General features: G+C 44.8%; 1 long non-coding RNA gene across 1 annotated transcript in view; it reads right to left on the bottom strand.

The window, feature by feature from the left end:
• The window catches only part of LOC107122532, a 301,527-nt gene that overhangs the window by 221,262 nt on the left and 65,101 nt on the right, over window positions 1-15,164 (bottom strand). Inside the window, exon 2 of the long non-coding RNA XR_001482924.1 lies at window positions 3,744-3,849. This is a non-coding gene — a long non-coding RNA (uncharacterized LOC107122532). The remainder of the gene's footprint in view (window positions 1-3,743; window positions 3,850-15,164) is intronic.

The following is a 15,164-nucleotide window of genomic DNA, read 5'->3' as shown; positions in this document are numbered from 1 at the left end:
TTGCAATATTCCCCGCCCTTGCATTTGAACTTTGCTGTACTCGAAAGCAAGGCAAGACTGTTAGTGTAGGTTTGCCTTTAGCAATCAGCAATAATGAAACAGTGGATTTTTTTAGTTCTCTTTTTAATTTGCTTTTTCCACTTCTATTGGTTAGGTTTTATATAAAGATGCACTAAGCTACCTCCTGTGCCTTGAGGCAACCGATTGGTGGTACAAAAAAAGTTTTTATAAACAAATACATTTATTTATTTTATTACACTTCTATCCCGCCCTCCAATGCAAGCAGGCTCAGGGCAGCTCACAAAAGGTCCACAATAAAACATTTAAAACAATGATCGAATTAAATTTAAGATGGCAGGATATAAATGCAGGTGCAGAAGTGTGGAATGCTAGAATACTGTTTCTTTCTCTCCTCCCCCCATCAAATGCTCAAAGGTAGCTTATATAAAGGTAATGAAATAATTTAAAAACAACAAAACATAAGATCCGATGAATGAACCAAACGAAAAGTCAGCAGCAGCAGATCAGTACCTTTAAAGAATAATTATAAACGGGAAAAGAGAGTAGTTAGGTTAGCACCCAAAAGACAGAAGTCAAACGTACCTACTTCTCTGGGGAGGCAGGACATCTCCAAAGCCCTGAAAGATGTTTGAGAGAGGGCAGGATGTTCATCTTTTCAATAACAGACATAAATAAAACACAAGGGTCAATTCTGCAAAGGAATCCACTGCACATTTTCATCTGGTCACCTAGCATCGGTCGGGTAATTTTATTATTTAGGCCGGTGAACTTCACATTTTATCGTCTCGAAGCAGGCTTAGGAATTCTCCTTTTCAATGTGTTAGTGAGCCGGAAGATCAATGGAAACCTTGACTTTCTGCAATTTTCAGTCCTCCAAAGAAGCATTTTAAGTGGCTTCTGTGGTAGAAGCATGAGCCACTCCATCTCTTGTAGGTTTTTCTATTGAATTTGGCACTGCACCCTGGGAAAACCACGTCGGGGCAATTGCCGTTCAGACAGAGAAGAAGGGATACTGTGTAGTGTAGTGGGATTGGCAGCAATTCTGTGGTGAGCTTAGGTAAAGGTAAAGGTTCCCTTGCTCGAAAGCCAGTCGAATCCGACTCTAGGGTTGCGGTGCTCATCTCTGTTTCAAAGCCGAAGCGCCAGCGCTGTCCGAAGACGTTTCCGTGGTCATGTGGCCGGCATGACTAAACACCAAGGCGCACGGAACGCTGTTACCTTCCCACCGAAGTGGTCCCTATTTATCTACTTGCAATTTCTTGCTTTCGAACTGCTAGGTTGGCAGGAGCTGGAACTAGAGGTGGGAGCTCACTCCATCATGCGGCACCCGGGTCTCGAACTGCTGAACTACTGACCTTCCACAGCCTGCAGTTCAGCGTCTTAACCACTTGAGCCACCACAGCTATAGTGGTGAGCTTGGGAGAGTTTAAAGTGGAACACAGGGTTTGAGCTTGGTTCTTCTCATCCAACCACTGACGAAGGGAAACATCTAAGCTTTTTTTGTGTTAAGTGAATATGGATGTTCACTGCAATGACCACTAAGAGGCAGTGTAGTGTAGTGGTTAGACTGCTGGACTAAGGCAGGAAGTCACCTTGGTTCAGATCCCCAGCCATCCATGAAACTCATTGGATGACCTCGACTTATTCCCACTCTCTCATCTTAACTCACTTCAAATTCTAAGGGTTAACAGAGGATAATCATATACGTTGCCCCGAGGGAACAGGAGGAACAGAAATTTAATGTATATACCCTTTGTCCTGTTTAGTCACACCTCTATCTTGATTTCCCTCGCTCCCTTGCCTCTCCTCTGTCAAAATTCAAGTTGTAAGCTCCATGGGGGCAGGATCCCATTCTCTTGCTGTTACTCTAAGGTAAACTGTGCATGGCACTCCTACAAATAACAGCCCGAAACTTGCAGAGTAATTGCGCTACTTAGTCTGGGGACAAGCCCTGCTAAATGTCTTTGGATGTCTTAAGTGCTAAAGTATATAGCTTTCCTTGAATCACAGAAAGCATATTTTTTCTATCTAGAAAACATTCTCCTAAGAAAAATAACCTGGATATCCCAGGCTAGCCTGACCTCATCAGGTCTCCGAAGCTAAGCAGGGTCAGCCCTGGTCAATATTTGGATGGGAGACCACCAAGGAAGTCCAGGGTCACTATGCAGGGGCAGGAAACGGCAAACCACCTTGGACAACTCTTGCCTTGAAAACCTTACAGGGTCGCCCTAAGTCAGCTGTGACTTGATTGAAGAAACAACAAACAAACAAACAAAACCCATACACATTCTTTAAAACAAAGATGAAAGAGCCAGCTCTCAAGAAACACAGAAGAGACAGTACCAGCCAGACACAGTCAGTAGATAAACTCTTACTCTTTCATATAAGTGTAGCACACCCAAGCAATTGGTACAGTTGGACAGAAAACTAGGCACTGTGAATACCTCATTCATTCATTCATTCATTCATTCATTCATTCATTCATTCATTGGGCTTACAGCCCACCCTCCCCTGCACAGGAAGGCTCAGGGCATGTAACAGCAATGTTAAAAAACAATATTGTAGATTAGTTGTTAAAAACAATTATCACAACAATAAATTAAGATAAAATCAGATGGCAATATAGGGCACCAAATAACATAATTTATCCAAAGTGAGGCTTGTACAGCCTGCGTGTCAATGGAAAGGCTGGTACAATGACGGGATAGATGGTGGCAGGGGTCATTTCCTGCAGGAGCGCACAGGAGCGGAGCTCCGGCAGTAAAGAGCCCAGGGGGCGGGCACATGCAACAAGCCCCACCCCCTGCTCCCAGCAGCCCTCAGTCAGAGCAAGAAGCAGCCAGATAAGCTGCAGAGCCCCCCCCCCCCAGATAGCAATCCAAAACAGTCCAGTGGCACCTTTAAGGCCAAGGCTTATTCAGGGACAAGCTCTCCGTCCTCTGTGAGGGCAGATCTACACGTTCCCCCCCTGCCCAATAGCTAGCAACCCAAAACAGTCCAGTGGAGCCTGAGTGGTGGGTGTTGCCTTCTGACACACTTCCGGTGACGTCAGGGGGCGTGACATATGCAAATAAGTTATGCTAACGAGCTCCTACACCTCTTTTTCTACGAAATGACCCCTGGATGGTGGAGAAGGGGCTGGGGGGGGGCCAATCCAGATGGAGCTTCTCTGTCTCAACCGCGGTCCTGGTAAAACATTTCTGTCTTGCATGCCCTGTGGAACTGTATCAAATTCCGTAGGGCCCAGATCTTTTCTGGTAGAGCACTCCACCAAGCTGGGGCGAGAACCGAGAAGGCTCTGGCCCAGGTTGAGGCTAAACAAATACTTTTCGGACCGGGGAGATTATTGTCCATAAGGCACAATGCTGTTTGGGGGACATACCAGAAGAGATGGTCCCGAAGAGGTATACTTAAACAGGTATAGCTAAATGACATATAAGCATACCAACCTTTTTGGTTTCACACAAAGGACCCTCACAAAGGGAGGTTCACCACGAGAATGTACTCACTAAGGCATGCCTGGGTGCTCATCAGAGCTTTCACTACGAACAAGCCAATGTGGTCCTTTTCGACCACCCATGTGCCCCCATGAGGAACTGTCAGTTTGTGGCCCAAGCAGCACAACAGCCATTAAAGGGTTTTGAGGGAGTCTAAAACTCATGCACTTACCAGAGTTTGTACACTTAGAAAGAGGCAGCTTAATAAAAAAGAAATGCACATACCATGCTAAATGGACTGATGGGTAGGGACAGAACAATGTGCACTCTGAAATGTATTCTTCCAGTTCAGGAACATGTGCCCATGTGGAGCGATCAATAATTCTGCCGCCTATGAAAAAGAGATGAAACATTTTCTTTAAAAAGCAATCAATATATCTGGAACCCCCTCCCCCTCACACCCAAACACAATAAGGCCACCTCACACCAGTTTATGTTGTTCTGATAGGAACCAAACAAAGACTAATGAACCACAAAAGACCCAAGATGTTTTTGCCCCAGTGTAAACCAGAACCTCACTCTGTGGGAATCTTCTAGGTGTAGGCTTGCCAACTCTGGTTTGGGAAATGCCTGGAGATTTGGGGGTGGAATCTGGGGAGGGTGGGATTTGGGAACGGGATGGACCTCAGTGGGGTATAATGCCATTTTCTCCAGGTGAACTGATGTTATGGATATGTGGTGGTCCAAACTCTATATTACATCAAGGATAATTTCTTCTGTAAAATGGGAGGGGTCCCTCCTTTGGGGCTGGGGGAAGACAATTCTTCTCTATATATGATTATGTAACTCAAGTGCATGAAATGGGGTGTGTGTGTTTGCACACGAAATTCATTCTTGACTTTCCAGAGTTCTCCCATTTTGGAAGATAATTGGAAAGGAGTCCGAGCCGTCATGGGACCTCAGAATAATAATGTACTAGAAAGTGAAGGAATCTACTTGTGCCTGCAATTCTAAGCTCTCAAAAAAGGACAACACAGAAAACAGCAAAGTGGACCACCTGCCTGAGGACCTAACCACATGTACTGCCCCCCGTCCCTCCCCCCCCGGCACATGTTGCAAATTCCATGCTATGAACTTTATTCCTGGATGTCCACGGCCTGATTCAGCTTGGGACCATAGTGTGCAGGGAGTGTTTTTATCTCCTCCTACACTGTTTTGCTTAGTCAAAATAGCCCCGGTGGGCACTATTTGCTCCACTGGCAGTTTCACATATACAAATGGGGTAAACCAAGAGTTCCCCAAGAGGGCAAAGCACTTATGGGGGGGGGGAGCTAAGCACCCTCTCACCCTGCACTTGTTAGCCTAGGCCTTCCATGCCTAGGAATTGGTTTTATTGTATTATTTTAGATTGTTTTATATTTATTGTTGTGAGCCACCCTGAACTAGTTCGCGGGAAGGGTGGGATATAAATTGAAATAATAAATAAATAAAGTGCCCAGCATAGCTGCTAGAGCCATACGCAGAAGTAGCAGCAGCAGCAGCAGGACTGGCAGAAGGATCCAAGCAGACATCAATCACTGAACAAGAGGGAACAGCTTTACAAATGGACTTTTGACTTTCTAATTGCTTGGGATGAATAACAACTGCCTCTCCCCAGGCGAGTATCAAGCAGCAAACTATATAGCACATCTCTATCTGTGCAGGTTAAAGAGTGGCTATGAGAGAAAGAAGCCAATTCATAGATTTTATTTTTACTTTATTGTCCTCCTTTCTCATTGAGAATCAAGGTGAATCTGGACCAGCAACACCCTTAGCCGGATAGCACTCAGGTGGCTGCACGTAGAGTTCGTGGCATCTCTTGTAGTCTAAAGGCCTACAGGATGCAACAGAAGTCAAAGCAATGTTACTGTGGCAGGTGAAGAAATTCTGTTAGCCAGGCTGGAACAGGCAGAAATAAGAAAACAAACCTGGATGAGCTGTGGGCAGAGGTATGGCCTTGGTGACACAAAAGATGAAATCAGAAGCAGCTCTGTTTCGAAACTCCATTTTTTTTAAAGTGTCGGGTTTTTTAATAGTCATGAGGATCTGCTACATTAGGATTTCAAAACTGAGAGCATGTTGCACAATTTAAAGCATCTGTTTTTTACAGAATGTTGTGGAGATGGAATGGTATGAAGTAAAGAGGCATCTCATTATTGTTCTACAGAACTGCAATATCTGGAATAAGAAGTGTTCCAGTAAAATGAAAAGGGTGTTCCTTGGAGTAAGGAACATCTGGTAATTCTACCTTTAAAAGCTCCAGATGAACATACTGGAAAATATTTAATCAAGGCTATTTCTAGTTACACAGTTTAGTTAACCACCACATCTTAAAACACAATGCAATGGTGGTTTAGCGCTACTTAATTTCAAAGACAGAAATTACTCTTCTATCTTAGGAGATGGGGCTGGGTATCTGTTTTCAAAGTGCAATTACAAAGAAAAGCTGCCCTCCCTACCATTAAGTAATGGGCACATGGAAACTAGAACCATATAAAACTAGTTATTTTACTTACAATGACAAATGCGGCATGTGAAATGCCAAATACAAAACTTGTAATCTTGACTGCAAGCAAATCAACATTAATGCAGGCAACATTAAGTTGGCAAGCAAATTTCTGGGTGCATTCCTAAGCACACATGAAACATAAATACCGTATTTTTTGGACCATAAGACGCACTTTTTCTTCCAAAAAAAGTGAGGGGAAAAGTGTGTGCATCTTATGGACCGAATACTGAGCCCCAGGGTTCAGAATATTTTTTTCCCTGTTTTCCTCCTCTAAAAACTAGGTGCGTCTTATGGTCAGGTGCGTCTTATGGAGCGAAAAATACGGTAATTACTTTTCAGAGTTCATAGCAAGGCAGCACAACCCAAGGAAGACAAGCTTATTCTGATCCCTCACTCTTTTTTAGAAAGCATCAGATTGCAGCTTAGGTATGGCAATGCATTCTAACCCTTCTGAACCTTTTTTGGGGTGGAGAGAGGTGACACAGAAGTATTCCAGTTGTTGCCCTTTCAAAATAAGAAACAAAACCCATGTAATCCATGTAAACCAAAAGGAGACAAAATATTGTGAAAGCTTTTGAGCTCATCAGAACACTTCCATCAGGCTGGATGTGACAAAAAAATTTAAAATGATGTAAAATGAAGGACAGACTCAAGCAAGGTGTCCTTTCAATTCAGCCAAAAAGTTAAGCACATATTGCTAAGAAATGTGCACTTGTGCAAAAATGAGTTAACAGATGCAAATTAACAACAGCTGAAGTTCACCCCAGATGGGTTTCTCGAACAGAGGTAGCATGGGATGTTTCGGGATGCATCCATGCAAGCGGTTTAGCAATGCCGGCCTCAAGCTTATTGAGACTGCGAAAGGTAGAAGTCAAACTTCACACTTGTGTTGCAGTGACACCAAGCACACTCATCTCACTCTTCTGTGTTTAAACAGGAACTATGTATTTATTTTCTTTAAAAGCTATCTGGAAGATCCAGGGCAAAACTGAGACTGGCGCAATCAACAAAACGCATTTTATTCCTGCTTTTCTTTTGAGCCTAGCTCCTCCTGTGTCCATTACACAGAATGCAGCAATTGGCGACTCCTGAAAGCAACATGAAATCTACTGGCTCGCACTCCTACAAGACTGTCACAAAGCATACCAGTGACAAATTCAGCAATATGCAACTATGTAAACTGGTGGCTTCTGTAGGTTTGAGAGAGGCTGGAGACTGGCATGTGGCCAAGACATATGTAGCAGACAAGGAGAAGAAAGGCATTGAGGAGGGCATGGTATGAGAAAACAGGGAAAGAGCTAGGGATGCCAACCTCCAGGTGGTGGCTGGAGATCTCCCACTACTACAACAGATCCCCAGGCAACAGAGAGATCAGTTCACCTGGAGAAAATGGCTCCTTTGGAAGGTGGGCTCTATGGCATTATACCCCACTGAAGTCCCTCCCCTCCCCAAACCCTGCCCTCCTCAAGCTCCACCCCCAAAGTCTCCAGGTATTTCCCAAGCAAGAGCTGGCAACCCTAGAAAGAGTACAAATGCAGTACAAATCAGGTGAGTGAAATTTCAGGGGTGGAGAAGCTGGTGACGATCTACTCACTTGTAAGTAGGGAAGTCCCAACATTTCATAAAATGTGACTGATGCAACTCATAAAGATAACACCATATAATTTTAAAGATACCAAGTCTTTAAGTATCGTCATGACTTGATCTAAGGCACCAGCAGATACCAGCATTCTAAATAGTGTCCAAGTCATTGCAATGTGAACAATATTCAGACTAGAAACTCTGGGTTTTTAAAAAACTTAAGCACAACTCCAAGGAATTAGCAACAGCTGCTAGTTGGAAAGACCCAGAAATATTTTTTACTGGATCGCAATTCTGGGAATTTACTTAGGAATAGTTCACGGGAAGACGTCAAGAACTCAAAAGACTTTCTTCCCCACTGAAGTATCAGCGATCAAGCCCCCAATATGGACAACTGATTTAAACCCCTAAGAAAAACACACATTTAGTACATGAACTCCCATCCTCTTTTCCCCCCCTTCTCTCTACTAAACTGATTAATTAAATTAATACAAAGACAGTCTTGTTGGGAGCTCCAGCCTCCCTGCCTCTTTTTTTTTTTTTAAGCCAGCCAGGCAAACAGGAAACAAAGGGTTTAATTCTGTCTGGTTTCATGAAGGGTGCTGTATGTCATGGCCAGGTGCTGGAACCCAGCCAGATTCTTGGACCAGCAGCAAGGAGGCTATTAGACAGGCCCCTCTCCCCTACTCCGTAATTTTTTAAAAACAAAAAACACATATATCCAAAAAACCCACACAATCAGCAAGCGAAGGCAGCCTGTGAACCAACTACAAATACCAGCACAGCAGGGAACTGGCAGAGCGAATGCAGAGGAATATTAGCAAGCATTTAAAGACAAAACAAACAAAAGCAAAACACTGGAAACAGAAGAATGTGGCGTCTGCGGCCCTCTGCTAATCCTGGATCAAAATGGGATCTGCCACCAATTCAACAACACGTCGCATTTGCTTTGTAACTCGAACGGCCACTGCTGATTACTAAAACAATAACCCTGGCCCTCTCTAATTTGCTTCCCTCCAGGAGGGTCTAACCCTAATCTAACAGCAGTGAAAGAACTCCCATTCACACCTCAAGTTCCCCCCCCCCAACAGAAAAAGTTAAAATGGGACATTTGTTTCACATTTCACATGTAACCATTTCATATCCTTTGGGATCAGTCAGCATACCTTTGCATCATCTGTGACCCTCGGTGAACATGGGATATGCATGGTATATTTTCTTAGAACATTTTTTTAAAGACTGAGAAACACTCTGATGAATCATTTAAGCCAATCAGAAGGATAGGTTTGAATTATGTGATATTTGTCCAATAAAGAATATTCGTACAATGTGTTTTTAATGTGCAAGGGCAGCCAGCCACCTTTAGACGACAAATCAGTTTGATTTTTAAAAGGTTTGTTGTTGTTCAGTCGCACAGTCCAGTCTGACTCTTTGTGACCCCATGGACCAGATCACGCCAGGCCTTCCTGTCTTCCTGTTTTAAAAGGTGCCCCTATGTAATTAGATGGTGTTTAACCACCCCTCCAAATTGGAAGAATTATGGCCTCCTAAGAAGAGACATTCCTCTTTCTCCCTCAGTAGCCTTTCCTCTGAGCATGCCATCTCATCATCTGTGCACACGCCTTCTTCTTGGAAGAGAGAGAGAGGTTTGTACACCATTCTTTCCAGGAGCTTCTCCAAGCATGAGATAGTAGGAGCCTTCAGGTAAATCTCCATTCCCGTTGGAAGCAAATGGATTACATTTTTCTAGTTAGCACTGGGACTTCTGCAGAGGCCTCGGGAGATGCCCCACACTGCCAACCTTCAAAGCCAGCCCTAACCACCTGTCCCATTTAAGTGGTCACCATGAAACAGATGGTTAGTGAAAACAGAAGAGGACCTTTTGTCTATGGGAAAAGTTCATATGGAGAAAATGAGGGTGTAAGGACTGCATCCTCTTCTGAGCCGAGGGTTGCCAGACCCCCGCCAGGGGCAGGGGGAAACCCCACTTGAGGGGGGAGCTTCCCCGCCCCCAACTGGCCCAAAAGGCGATGTGATGATGTCACCCAGAAGTGATGTCATCCTGTCACCATCGTGCCAGTGATGCTCTAGTTTCTGGGCAAAACTCTTTGGTAAGATTGCCTACAAACCGTAGAGTTTTGCCCAAAAACTAGAGTGTCACCCCCAACGTCAGCGATGTGATGATATCACTTCTCGGTGACATCATCATGCCCAGGGGTCGTTTCGTAGAAAAAGAGCTAGGGGAACTCATTAGCATAACTCATTAGCATATGCCACACCCCCTGACATCACCGGAAGTGTGTCATAAGGCCACACACCCCGCCCCCAACGGTACCGGCCACCAGCGCCGGCCTTGCAGCTCCACTGCCGAGCCCCATGAGGGGCTTGGCAATGGACCTGCAAGGCCGGCAGGAGTGCAAGGAAGCCCCGCAAAGGCCCTCCCTGGCCCCAGGCAGGCAGGGGTGGAGAGAGGCAGGGAGGAAGCAACTTACCCTCCCTCTTCTCCTGCCTCCTCCTGGCTGAATGAGGGCCGGAAGCGGGGCGGCCGGAAGCAGGGGGCGGGGCTTTGGCATGTGCCGCGCCCCCGTACCTCACCCGGGGGAACTGCGATCCCTCGCAATCCCCCCCGAAATGACCTCTGATCACGCCACAAGTGCTCCATGCGCACAGCAGAAGTTCCCAGGAAGAAGCCTGGATCCCACCGCCGGCTGCCAGGTGGAACCAGGTTCTACCTGGGACCCCTGTCTGAGCCTGTTCTTCAGGTACTCCTTGCCTTCAGAAGGGACGTGGTTCACCACCAGAGACAGGGGCTTGATTATCTTTTGTCTGATAGAAATCACCAGACTATTTTTCAGGTGGCTAAATTCTGTTTAGGTTTATAAGCATCAAAAATCCCATGTGGCAGCAGGATTTTATTATGTTTTTAAGATTAAATCTTATCTCTTTTTATCACTGCTAAAAATTTTAAATCTGTACTGTACTGCTGGTCATTGACTGCTACAATAAACTGATTGATTGAGAGAAACCAGAGACAGGGCTTAGTATAGGGCTGCCAGCCTCCAGGTGGGGCCTGGGGATCTCCCGCTTTTACAGCTGATCTCCAGCTGACAGAGATCAGCTCCCCTGGAGAAAATGGCTGCTTTGAAGGGTGGACTCTATGGCATTGTACCATGCTGAGGCTCCTCCCCTCCCCAAACCCCACCCTCTCCCGGCTCCACCCCCAAAGTCTTCAGGTATTTTCCAACCCAGACCTGGCAACCCTAGCTTAGTATGGTGGCACCCGCCTCAGAAACTCCCTCCCTAAAGACGGCTGTCTTTACTAGTGGCCTTTAGATGCCAAGCGAAGACAGTCTTGTCCAACTGATTTTTATGTTGTTGCTGGTTTTAATTACTGATTATTAGACTGATTTTATTGTTACTGGTTTTTACAAATGAGCTTAACCACTTGGGAAATTCTCTTGACCCAAAATGCAAAGTATTTATTTACTTATTTCATCTAAAACCTACTGTTCTTGCAGAGGCTCAAGGCTGATTACAAAGCTTTAATTGCTTTAATTCTATCTGGAATCTGTTCACAAGTATGAAAACATCAACACTATTCCCTTTATCAAAATACCCTCCTGAACTCCTGTTCTGATGATTGCACTGTGGGAGCCTTGTTCCTGGCCTTGTTAGGCAGGCCATTCCGCCAGGCAGGGGCCGCACCAGAAAATTTACAAGTAAGGGCTGTCATTGATCTTACCTGCTTGCAGGATGGCACTTTCAAAGGACTCACTCAGATGAATGAAGGTGTCACAACAAAGCATATCAGGAGACATGATCCTAGAGACGTGGGGTCCCAAGCCATGAGGAACTTTAATTAGCAGAATCTTGAACTGAACCCAGAAACTAATCACTAACAAATGAAATGACTGTATAGTAGGTATTCTCTGCACTCTCCACCTAGCTCCTGATAGTAATTGAGCTGCAACACTCTGTACCAGTTGAAGTTTGCCTTCAAGGGCAATAAAATAAAACACCCATTGACTGCACTGCCAAGCCCACATACCAGCAATCCGTGGCAGCAAGATTCCCCAGCATAAGCCAGAAACCACAATTTAAAGTGTGATTTAATACAAGTGGACAAAATGTCAGGTACCTGCAGATAGCAGCAGGCATATCTGCCAACATTTGTCAGAAGAAAAATAGGTGCATTTATATCAAGTGAAAATGGCTTCCCATAGCACGGGAGCATCTAGCACGAACAAGCCTCTAGCACGAAAACTTCAGCCTGTACGTTTCCACATGTGCCTGGAAAAAACTCCGCTCTCCTTTCATGTGCCACCTTTATTTTTTACCCCACAGTGGCATGCAAATTGAAGTTCCCCAAACAGCCACTAAAGGGACAGAAAAATAGGGGGGCACTTTCCTTAACACTTTGAAGTGCTTTTTCCTTTCCCTGCTGATGCTCCCTGAAACCTTACAGCACCATTCAGTAGGGAAACAGAAAGCAAGGGGGAAAGGTTTCTGGACTGGGGGAAGGCTACCAGCTGAATTTTGTTCAGGGCAGTGGGGTGGGGATGCTGGTGAAACTGACCAGGCTTTCCTCTGAACCAGACAGTCAGAAGTGCTGATGGTGACTCAGCAGGCCAGCAACACAGGATCAGAGGTTTTTTTGCTTATTTAAAACATTTATATCTCACCATTCCCCCACAAAAAGCTTTCAAGGCAGCTTACAAATAGGACAAGGTGATCTACGCTAAAATCCCAGTTTGCACACCTTTGCCATCCCTCATGTCGAAATGCAACTGCATCCCAATCTCTTCGCAGGACAGTATTGGCTAGCATCCAGGTGGTCACGAAGGGGGCTCCTACACTTCCTGGAGCAGGCATGGTGGCACTTAAAGCAGGAAATGCATAATTTGTGAACAGTGATAATGTGCATTAACTGAAGCGGGGAAGCTTCCCAAAGTGATTGTTATAGTGCTTGAAAATGCACATACTATTTCATCCTTAATGTTCTGGAACAAAAGTCCTGCATCACATTGCAAACCATGTTTCAAACTTCCAAATATTAAGATTGGCTTATTGTATAGGAAGACATTCTGAAGAGACATGGGTGGGAGCGGGGAGTCCTGCTGCTCACATGACCATAGTTAGGTTGTCTGCAATATGGCCGTGGCGTGACTTTGTGTGTGTTGCTGCTCTGCCATGCAAAGAGGGTGCACCTCCATCCACACTTCCACATTCATCAGTGGTAATACTGGGGGAAAATAAGCACTCAATAATATTTACCTTTCATACAGCACTTTGAACCCACTAAAAAGCCTTACATACATTATCCTCATCATTGTTACAACAGCAGATGAAGAAAAGTCACAGAGAGAGAGGAATTGGTTTGCCTAATTGGACATCCCTTACAGAGTTTGTCGTGGGTGGATAGCTGTGTTGGTCTGAAGCAACAGAACAAAGTTTGAGTCCAGTGGCACTTTTAAGACCAACAAAGTTTTATTCTGGGTATAAGCTTTTCCTGTGGCATCTGAAGAAGTGGGCATGCACACAAAAGCTTATACCCAGGATTAAACTTTCTTGGTCTTGAAGGTGCCATGGGACTCAAACTTTGTTCTTGAGTTTGCTGCCAATTGCCTATCAGAAGTGACACTTGAACCAAAAATCTTTGCAGCGCTCAACCTCAGCACTATGCTGGACAAGCTGTTGCTATCAAAATGAACCCTGGACCACAAGCAGAAAAGCATGTTTGGATCCAGGGGTCATTTCGTAGAAAAAGAGGTGCAGGAGCTCATTAGCATAACTTATTTGCATATGCCACACTCCCTGACATCATGGGAAGTGTGTCAGAAGGCAGCACCCACCGCTCAGGCTCCACTGGACTGTTTTGGATTGCTAGCTATTGTGGGGGGGGGGGAACATGCAGAACTGTCCTGGCAGAGGAGAGAGGGCTTGTACCTGAAGGCGGGCTGGGGGGGGGCTCTGCAACTTACCTGGCTGCTTCTTGTTCCTCATGGCCCGATTGAGGGCTGCTGGGAGCAGGGGGCGGGGCTTGTTGCATGAGCCTGCCCCCTGAGCTCCTTACTGCCGGAGCTCCACTCCTGTGCGCTCCTGCAGGAAATGACCCCTGTTTGGATCCATCCAATCCCTTGTTCTCTTAAGAAAAGCTTTTCAGTAAATCATTGAAAACTCGTTAGGATGGCCACAATACTAGAGGAGGCTGGTCAGGAAGGCTCCCACACTTCCGCCATTCCACAAACTATGCCTTACCAGAATTGTACAGGAGAACATTTTTATAAAGGGAATAGAGCTGTAGTAAACGGGGGAAGGCACTTCTATAAACAGGTCCATGACTCTGTATGCATAACTGTGTATGGTATGTATTTTCCATTTACTCTAATATTATCCTGCTTTTACTGCATTGTTTTCCACTTCTGTCATCTGAATATACTATGTCTGATCCTTTTTTTTGCACGGTTTCTAATTTGTAATTCTAGCTCTGCTGTGTTGCTTATTGATGCCTTGTGCTGTTGGACTGCACAGTTTATATATTTACATACTATATTAATAGTCCACCTTCATGTAATCTTTCTTGAGTCTCAGTGAAAAAAGGCAGGCAATAAATAAAATAATTGAATGGCTGTGGCTTCTCAAGTAATGTTTCTAGTTAGTTCAGAAAAGGGTTAGTCGTCTATGCCCCAAAATGAAACACTTGGAAAATAAGCTTAAATCTGAAATATTGATTCAGTAAATGGCAGATTATTGTGTTGGAAAAGGTGTTTTACAAGCCACATAGGAACAACTCAAAAAAGTATGGTAGAAAGGATTGCAAACTACTAAAGATTTCTTAACATATACTGGTGCTAAATAAAGTCACAAAACACATTGCACATAAACTGGAAACCGAGCACAATTTAAACATGACTTTTTTAATATCTTTGCAAATTTTGCTCTTGAAATGCATTGTTTGTCCTTTTTAAATACAACGGGATGATTTTAAGGCAAAAAAATTACCAATCTACTACATCCAATATCTTTACATTTATTCCTCTCCTCCCCCAAATCTCAAAATCGAACAGCATCCATAATTGTTCTAATTATAAAGGAATTGCAATTCAAATGTTGGCAAAGGAAGTCATGTAAGAAGAATTTTCCTCCCATAATTCCTTTCAACTCTAGTCCTAAACAGAAACCGAGGGTGAAAACAGAGGCAAAATCTTAACTGCAGCCCCTTCACCTGTGGCATGAACCCAAATGTTGCAGTCTGCCTCACACATATACATACACATGAAAGTCAAATAGTCGATCAGTTCTCAGTCACCTTTCTTTGATGCCCCAGGCAAACTGTCTGCCTTTTTTTGACATGCATTTTGAAATAGCATATATGTGTTTATATGTGTACAAGTGGGGGACCCGCGATACTCGCGGGAGAGGGGGCCCTCCACACCTATGAGGAAGAGGAGGAAGCAGCAGGAGGAGGTAAGTTCCCCCCCTATCCTGCCGGTTCCCCATCTCCTCCACCCCTCCTCCACCCCCTGGCTCGATCTTCCCCTCCCCCTGCCCTGGAGCACACACCTCCTCCGGAGGCC

This window comes from Gekko japonicus, unplaced genomic scaffold (assembly GCF_001447785.1).
Source record: "Gekko japonicus isolate JY-2015 unplaced genomic scaffold, Gekko_japonicus_V1.1 scaffold1032, whole genome shotgun sequence".
Lineage (NCBI taxonomy): Eukaryota > Metazoa > Chordata > Lepidosauria > Squamata > Gekkonidae > Gekko > Gekko japonicus.
The sequence above is the reverse complement of the archived record's forward strand: the minus strand, read 5'-3'. Positions and strand labels throughout refer to the sequence as shown.